A 9,873-nucleotide genomic window follows, 5' to 3' on the forward strand; every position below is an offset into this window, starting at 1 on the left:
CATAACCAAAAAATTTAAAAATAGAAAAGAAAATATCAGTGAAGCAAATCTGTAACATACAGAAAAACATACATAAAAAATCATACCACCTGGAGATAATCACTGTTTTGATATTTTTATATACATGTATGAATATGTACTTTATATATTTGAGATCACATTATACAGACTACTTTTAAACTTAATTTTCACTTAATAGTTTTCCCATATAAGACATTTCTAATAACTTTATAGTATTTCTATCTTTGGTCTGGGACTCATTTTACCAATTTCTATCATTGATTAGTTAGTTATGTTTTCTGGCTTTTCCTATTATAAACAACATTGAAATGAATCACCTTATACCCACCTGGTTGTGTATCTATCTAGTTGTTTCTTTAGAATAAATTCCTATGAAGTTACTACCTCAATGCATACATACCTAAAAAGCAAAACCCAAAACCTCTTTGTAATATATTGCCAAGTTGCCTTCTAGAAAATCTGTATTAATTCAGTATCAGCAACAGTACCTAGCTCTCACATTCCCACCTATGCTTGGTATTATCAAATACACGCACTTTTGCCAATAAAATAATTATAGCTAACATTATTAAATGCTTCCTGCTGCCATGTGCTGGGCTAATGCCTTACTAAAAGCTCGTGTGAGTCTGCCATGTTTAGGTCCTCCATCAGCCCAACCAAGTGAGACCAACCTTCTAGTCCCAGGCTATGCTTTATCCACTTTACCCAAGAGACTGGAAACTAAAACCCCAACACCTTTTTTTTTTTTTTTTTAAAGGATTTAACATTTTTTTTTTTTTTTTTAAAGGATTTTCTTATTTATTTATTTATTTATTTTATTTTTGGCTGTGTTGGGTCTTCGGTTCGTGCGAGGGCTTTCTCCAGTTGCGGCAAGCGGGGGCCACTCTTCATCGCGGTGCGGGGACCGCTCTTCATCGCGGTGCGCGGGCCTTTCTCTATCGCGGCCCCTCCCGTCGCGGGGCACAGGCTCCAGACGCGCAGGCTCAGCAATTGTGGCTCACGGGCCCAGCTGCTCCGTGGCATGTGGGATCTTCCCAGACCAGGGCTCGAACCCGTGTCCCCTGCATTAGCAGGCAGATTCTCAACCACTGCGCCACCAGGGAAGCCCACCCCAACACCTTTGATTCCCTCTTTCATCTGATAATGCTCACGAGTCAGCCACTCTGGCCACCGGTTCTCTATGCATTATCCCCAGGATGGTCTGTACTTCCTGGCTACACCTGCACACCCATTGCTCCTCACCTCCAAACCCTCCTTTTGCAGGTACAGCTTACAGCTTACACTGCCTTACAGATCCACCCTCTTCTCTGGTGCTCCCATCCTTGTCTAGCCTTAAAAGAAACCTTCATTCAGGACACGGCTTCAGTGGCAGCCCTCTCAAGCAGTGACTATTTATTCCTTTACTCATCACATACCTCAGGGCCGCATGTCCTATTTGCTAGAAGAAACAGCTGAGGGTGGCTGCCCAGAGAAGGCAGAAATCCACAGTGAGGAGAGCAGAGGTAGGTGGCTGCTGATTTTTGTTATTATCTTTATAGTTTATTTAACTTTAAAAATGACATACATGTAAAACAACAGACATGCATTAGTTTGATAAAAAATAAAATTAAATTTCAAAGAATAAAGTATAGAAAGTATCAGTAACTTACCCAAAAATCACATAATAAAATGTTATCTCATTGTTTTGCTTTTTTTTTTATTATTACTGCTGAATTTGACTTTTTTTCTGTATGTTTACTGACTGTTGGTATTTTCATAGTTTATAAATTGCATCACTCATCTTTTTATTTTGGGATGTTTATCTTTTGACTAATTTATATACACTCTTTAGTTATTATGCACTTCGACTCGTATGTCTTGTAAATCATTTCCTTTGTTATAGTTTTATTAATGCTATTTTCCAGATATATAGAAGTTTTATGTTTCATACAAATTTTTCAGTCTTTTTCTTTATAGTTTCTGCTTTGAAAAGTCTTTCTTATTCAACAGTTCATACATACCCATTTATATTTATACATATAGTTGTTCATAGTATTCCCTCACAACCCTCTGTATTTTTGGAAGGTTGGTAATGATGTCCCCTTTTTCATTCTTGACTTCAGTAATTTCTGTCTTTTTTCTTTTTTCTTTTTTTTCTTGCTCAGTCTAGCTAAAGATTTGTCACTTGTGTTGATTTTTTTTCAAAGAACCAACTTTTTATTGATTTTCTCTATTGTTTTTCTATTTCACTTATTTCTTTTTTAAAATTTTTTAATTTTATATTGGAGTATAGTTGAGTCACAATATTGTGTTAGTTTCAGGTGTACAGCAAAGTGATTTAGTTATACATATTCATATATCTCTTCTTTTTTAGATTCTTTTCCCACATAGGCTATTACAGAGCATTGAGTATAGTTCCCTGTGCTGTACAGTAGGTCCTTGTTGATTATCTGTTTTACATACATATACATCAATCCCAACCTCCCAATTCATCCCTCCCTGCCACCTTTCCCCCTTGGCATCTACAAGTCTGCCCTCTAAGCCTGCGAGTCGGTTTCTGTTCTGTAAATAAGTTCACTTGCAGCATTTTTTTAGATTCCACATATAAGTGATATCACATGATATTTGTCTTTCTCTGACTTACTTCACTTAGTATGATAACCTCTATGTCCGTCCATGTTGCTGCAAATGGCATTATTTCATTCTTTTTTATTGCTGAGTAATATTCCATTGTATATATGTACCACATCTTCTTTATCCATTCTTCTGTCGATGGACGTTTAGTTTGCTTCCATGTCCTGGCTATTGTAAATAGTGCTGCAATGAACATTGGGGTGCATGTGTCGTTTTGAATTATGGTTTTCTCAGGGTATATGCCCAGTAGTGGGATTGCTGGGTCATATGGTAATTCTATTTTTAGTTTTTTAAGGAACCTCCATACTGTTCTCCATAGTGGCTGCACCAATTTACATTCCCACCAACAGTGCAACAGGGTTCCCTTTCCTCCACACCCTCTCCAGCATTTATTGTTTGTAGACTTTTTGATGATGGTCATCTGACCAGTGTAAGGTGATACCTCATTGTAGTTTTGATTTACATTTCTCTAATGGTTAGCGATGTTGAGAATCTTTTCATGTGCTTTTTGGCCATCTGTATGTCTCCTTTGGAGAAATGTCTGTTTAGAGCTTCTGCCCAGTTTTTTTTTTTTTTTAATTTATTTATTTTATTTATTTATTTTTTGGCTGTTTTGGGTCTTCGCTGCTGCACGCAGGCTTTCTCTAGTTGCAGCGAGTGGGGGCTACACTTCGTTGCAGTGCATGGGCTTCTCATTGCAGTGGCTTCTCATTGCAGAGCAGGGGCTCTAGGCACACGGGCTTCAGTAGTTGTGGCACGCAGGCTCAGTAGTTGTGGCTCATGGGCTCTAGAGCACAGGCTCAGTAGTTGTGGCCCACAGGCTTAGTTACTCCACGGCATGTGGGATCTTCCAGGACCAGGGATCAAACCCATGTCCCCTGCATTGGCAGGCGAATTCTCAATCACTGCACCACCAGGGAAGCCCCTTCTGCACAGCTTTTAATTGTTTTTTTTTTTTTATTTAGAGCTGCATGAGCTGTTTGTATATTTTGGAGATTAATCCCTTGTCGGTCACATCATTTGCAAGTATTTTCTCCCATTCTGTGGGTTGTCTTTTGGTTTTGTTTATGGTTTCCTTAGTTGTGCAAAAGCTTTTAAGTTTAATTACATCTGATTTGTTTATGTATTTCATTTATTTCTACTCTGATATTTATTTTTTACTTTCTTCAACTTTTTTTATTTTTAGTTTCTTAAAGTGGAAGGTTAGGTTATTGATTTGAAGTTATTCTTTTTTAATATAGGTGCTTACAGTTTTAAATTTCCCTCTAAGTACTTCTTTAGCTGCATCCTATGTTTTGGCATGTTGTGTTTTCATTTTCATCCATCTTAAAGTGTTTTCTAATTTCCCTTGTGATTTCTTCTTTGACCTGTGGATTATTTTCTTAAGAATGTGTCATTTAATTTCTTCCTCTGTCCATCTGTTATTGATTTCCAATTCAATTCCACTTTGGTCAGAGAGCATATTTTGTATGACTTTGATCTTTTTGAATTTACTGAGTCTTGTTTTATGACTTAGCATGTGGTCTATCCAGGAGATGTCCTATGTGCCCTTGAAAAGAATGTGTATTCTGCTTTTGTTCGGTGAAGTGCTCTATAGCTGTCCATCAGGTCTAATGGGCTTATAGTGTTGTTCAAGTTTTCTGTTTCCTTGGTGATCTTCTGCCTATAGATAGTCTGTGTAGTATTGAAACTTTCATGAGTTTTGGCTTGTTGCTTTTTATCTTTTTCTGAGGTAATTTTAATTGTTTATATTTTCTTAGAAAATTATGTAATACAAATTTCCAAATTTATTGTATGAAGCATATTTTTGTAAATCTTAACATTTCTTCTGTATTTGTGGCTAGACTTTCTTTCTCATTCCTAATGTTTTATATTTGTTTATTCATTTTTGTTTTCAATTGGATAGTAGATTAACTACTCTCTTGCATTTTGTCAAAAGTAACAACTGTGTTTTTACCATTTGTTTTCTAATTAATAAATGTCTGCTTTTATCTTTATTAATTCCTTCTTCCTACTTTCCTTGGGTTTGTTCTATTGTTCATTTGCTAACATCTTCAGAACACTTAGTACATTTAGTTTATATTTCTATTTATTTCAGGATAAACTTCAAGTCCACAAACTTTACTCTGAGTATGGCTTTGGCTACCTCTCATAGGTTTTGCCATTTACTATTCTTAGTACCATGATTTTCTAAATAGTTTGCATTGTAATTTTGATTTCCTCTTTGACCCAGGAATTATTTAAGAGAGTATTTTAAAATTCCCAATTGTTTGGGTGTTCATTTTTTTGGTTAATTTTTTGTGGCTGAATATGTGGGCCAGTTTTTGTAAACAGTCAATGTCTTTAGGTTAGAAAGTAGGGATCAGCAAACTAGAGCCAAATCCTACCCACTACCTGTTTTGTAAATAAAATGTTATTGAAACATCCATACCCAGCCCATTTATTCATTGTTTAGAGCTGCTTTCATGCTACAACTACAGAGTTGACTAGTTTTGATACAGACTGAATGTCCTGTGAAGCCAAAAATGTTTTCTATTTGGCCCTTCACAGAAAAAGTTTGCCAATTTCTACAGAGGAACTGAGTATATATAGTATAAACACTAACAAGATAGCTTTTAACTAAAACATTTTTGTTTCTAAGTGAATATAAATTATAGCTATACAAAATAATTTAATAAATAAATAAAACACAATGAAAGCATCGACTAACACAGAAGTGAGTATGTTGCTGCAAGAAATCTTGGGAAGTGTCTCAATCCAATTCAGGCAACCGTTACTCCATACTAAAACGTAACCAAAGAAAGCTCAGATTGGATCATGCATACCCTGGAAGTACACAAATAATATGAAAAGTCACACTTGCCAACTTTCTGGAATATCAATATTACGTGATGATTATTAAGTTAAAAATATTAAATGTAAATACATAGTAAATGTAATAAAATGTAAATGTAATAAAATATTAAATGTAAATGTAAATACAGCGATGCCAAGGAGTAAATGTAGAATTTTTATGCATTTCTAAGATAAAACAAATTTCGAGACAACTTTATCCTTGATTGTAGTAGGTTAATTAAGCTGCACCCTAGACCCCTAGGAGGATTCCTTTACTCACACTGCCTTGGCAAGTCGCTGCAGAACCGTGGTACAAGAGCAGGATGTTCTTTGTAATAATTATCAGTGTGTGTTTATGTGGATGTGTGAAGTACTCAATTCCTCTCTGTTCAATACCTAAGAGGTTGGCCCAGAAAGCATGAAACTTAAATCATTCTGCAGTTGAAGCAGAAATTGTCAATCTGGATAGAAGCCAAAGAAAATTCGATCTAATACTAAGTAAAAACTTCATGTCAAGGCAGAGTTCAGAGTACTGAAAGGGCAGGTAGAGCACCTCCACAGGACAGGCAGGAATGATAGGACTCCATCCTGGGTGCAGGGTCAAACTCCTGGGACCTATAGCTGTCAATTATATCACACCCACCTCAAGTGAAGGGACAAAAGCTCTGAGCATCTTCCCAATTTCCATCTCGAAGGACCACAGAGAGTGTTCCTTCTGTTAGCTGATCCCAGGAAGCCAGAATTCTCCAGCACCTTCCCTTCTTCTTGGTCTCTTTTTCTTCCATTTTCTTCTTGTCTCTGAGTTAAATGGTGTAGAGAGAAGAGAAGAGAGAATAAAACTTCCTCAGAGAGTCACAAGCCTCTGATTTTTTTTCTCCCCTTTCCTAGAATGAAATGATTAGCTAGAGAGGAAAAAATTCAACATTCTACTCATAATCATCATGAGTATATCAGTGGAAATGTTTGAGCAGCAATGCCAGTGTAAGCTGAACAGTCCTACTGAGACAGGAAGGGGACAGGGCACAACCTTTAAAAGAATGACAGCCATTGAGAACATGACATAAACTGGTTAAAACCAACTAGGTCAAAGATGGTGGACCATTGACTTCCACTAGATCTTGAGCCTCAGTATATGCTCATTGTAATATATTAGCAAGCTAAATGACACACCCATAGGAGCCATGACAGTTCTGAGGCTGACCACAAAAGACCAAAAAATGGGCAGTGACCCAATTCTGGAAATCCCACCCCCTCCCTAAAATAGTTGGAATAATCCTTGTACTCATTAGCCTATGAAATTACACACCCTTATAAAAACTGACAACCCCATACCCTGGTGCCTCTCACCTTCTGAGATGGCCCACACCCTGTCTATGGAGTGTGTATCTCCCTGAATAAACCTTCTTTCACTTTATTATGGCTTGCTCTTGAATTCTTTCCTGCACAAAGCCAAGAACCCACACTTGGCGGCCATCCCAGGGACTCACCAAGGCTCAGGCGAGTCCCTGGGACGTGACCATCCTCTTGCACCCCACTTTCTTTCCTGCCATGCTACTGCAGTGTGGTCTGCATGGACAGTATGAGGAGAAGAATGTTATTAAGACTCTATCTGTGTTTATTCAATCCCACAAAAGGGAAATGGACAGTGCATTCCAGGAACAAATAACCCTGGTTGGGGCTGGGATGCTCATGCATCTTTTCCATAGCCCAGATGAAATATCACTCGAAATTACCTAATTGGCTCATCTTTGATTCTGTAGTTGCTGTGATATAGTCCAATCTTGTTTCCTCAATAATGGCAGAGATTGCTAGCTGTCTGCCCAATATTCATTCTCTCCTCTTTTTCTTTATAACATAATTCTGATTTGGGGAGGAGGGGGAGTGATGAAATGCCCAGCCAAAAAACTGAATTTCCCAGCTTCTCTTACAGAGATTAAGTAACTCTATGACTAAGTTCTAGCTTCTAATACATTGGGCCTTTGGGAAAAGCCCCTTAAAAAGGACTGTTGAATCAGACGGGAGTCCCCGTTGGCCTTCCCCTTCCTTTTCTTCCTGCCTGAACTGTGGATTCAATGGCTGGACATGCAATGTCCAACTTGTGACCTTAAAGTGACCTGTGAATGGTAACCACACAACAAGTTTGGCTTCTAGGAGTCAGGAGCATTGATGGCTAGACAGAACCAGCAGATCATCCTTGAATTACCCACCTCCAAACTTCATTTACATGAGAGAAAAATAAACTTCTATCTTTTTTAAGTCACTGCTATTCCAGAGCTCTGTTGCTAACAGTGGAACAATTCCTAACACCCTATGTGATAGGTGGGATGTCCCTGGTTAGGGGTATTTCCCTTTGCAAAGGAAAATTGGTGATACAGATTTATACACCAATCTCCTGTAAGTTTGGTTAGTAGGAAACAAGCTCGCAAAGACCTCTGTATTTCCAATGAACTACAAAGTTGAATTTCTGGATCCTGTGGTGAATGGAATAAATATGAGACAATGCTACCTGAAAACCAGGTTCTCCTCTCGGTGGGTGTTGAGCCAAAAGATACAACCAAGCCAAAGAGTGGGAGGAGGAAGGATTTATTACTTGCAGTAAGTAAGGAGAACATCGGGGATCTTTCCCAAAGCAGAGACTCTGCGAATAGCAAAATTGGGGAACTTTTAAGCTAAGTGTACCTGCATATTCATGACGGGGCTTGGGAGGTCGACAGAGTTCAAGCTTTAGGTGATTGAAGTCATGAGGGTCAGATAAGGTCAACATCATCATCCCTTAGGTTCCATGAATTCATTCATGGTCCCTAGTTTCAGGAGTTGGTAATGCAGCTGTAAGCAGATAAGGCAAGTGGTCCCTGGAGAAAGACAAACAGGAATGGCTTGCTTGATAGAAGAGAAGCCATTTTGGCCTAAGCCATTTTGTGATCTAAGCCTGGCCATAATGCTTGCCCTTGAATGGGTCTCAGTAATTAATGATCTTAGGGGAAATGAGGGAATGCTGGAACAAAGGAAAAGCAGTCAAGAAATAATAGTTCAGCAATATAACGGAGCCCTAGTTCCTCCTCAAGGAATGTACATAACAATCTGATACTTTGAGTTCTGCAGGAACTAAGGACCCCCACCCAGGTGGAAGAGGGAATGATGATGTTGACCCTCCAGACTTCAGTCAACTAACGCTTGGACTCTGTCGACCTTTGCCCCAATTCTATGCTGAATTCTCCTCTGCTCACGCCCCATCATGAATATGCCTGTACCCTTAGCTTAGAACTTCCCCAATTTTGCTGTTCAGGGGGACACTGCTTTGGGAAAGATTTCCAGTGTTCTCCTTACTTGCTGCAAGTAGTAATAAATCCTTCCTTCTCCTTTTCTTTGATTTGGTTGTGTCTTTTGACTTGACACCCACCCACCAAGAGGCAAACCCAGTTTTGGAGTAACACAGCCACCAATGACTTTCCCAATGGGAAGCAAGTTTCCTTTCCTGCCACCCAAAACGAGCCTTTGTTGTGCCTAAAGTAACCTTGAGAGCCCATACTGGTCAGTTCTAGGACTTGACTGTTGTCTAGTATGCATAACCCATGCTTGGTAAATATTGGTTAATTAACAGAGGACAGGGCTTCCCTGGTGGCGCAGTGGTTGAGAATCTGCCTGCTAATGCAGGGGACACGGGTTCGAGCCCTGGTCTGGGAAGATCCCACATGCCACGGAGCAGCTGGGCCCGTGAGCCACAACTGCTGAGCCTGCGCGTCTGGAGCCTGTGCCCCGCAGCGGGAGGGGCCGCGATAGTGAAAGGCCCGCGCACCGCGATGAAGAGCGGTCCCTGCATCGCGATGAAGAGTGGTCCCCGCTTGCCGTAACCAGAGAAGGCCCTCGCACGAACCGAAGACCCAACACAGCCAAAAATAAAAATAAATAAATAAATAAAGTAGCTATAAAATTTAAAAACAAAAACAAAAAAAAACAAAAAAAACAGAGGACTAAAAAAGAATCACCAAAGTGAAAGTGGCTGGAATTTCCAAGGGTGGTTGAAAAGATTGAGGAAATGTATTTTAAAATAAATGTAGGCAATTTATAGTTGGAATTTGTGTTGGTAGTTGATGGAAGGTAAGGGAAAATCCCATGTAAGGATATTCTGTGGCTCTGGCCCCATGATATCATCACTTTGAAAGAAACAAGGAGGGAGGTGGGGTTGAAAGGGAAGTGAGAGCACACTGATGACCAATTTCCCTGAGCCACAAGTTTGTCCAAGCCATGGTTTGACCACAGTTGTCATTTCTCTCCTGGATGACCCCTCTCCAGGCCAGCTTTCATTCTGTCCTGCTTTGCTTCTGCCCCAACCTCCTGGACTCTCTTAGTGTGGGTCTGGTCTCTCTTAATATGTTTATTCAGAGCAGGAGGGACTTGACCAGG

Source organism: Balaenoptera acutorostrata, chromosome 1 (genome assembly GCF_949987535.1).
Source record: "Balaenoptera acutorostrata chromosome 1, mBalAcu1.1, whole genome shotgun sequence".
Classification (NCBI taxonomy): Eukaryota; Metazoa; Chordata; class Mammalia; order Artiodactyla; family Balaenopteridae; genus Balaenoptera; species Balaenoptera acutorostrata.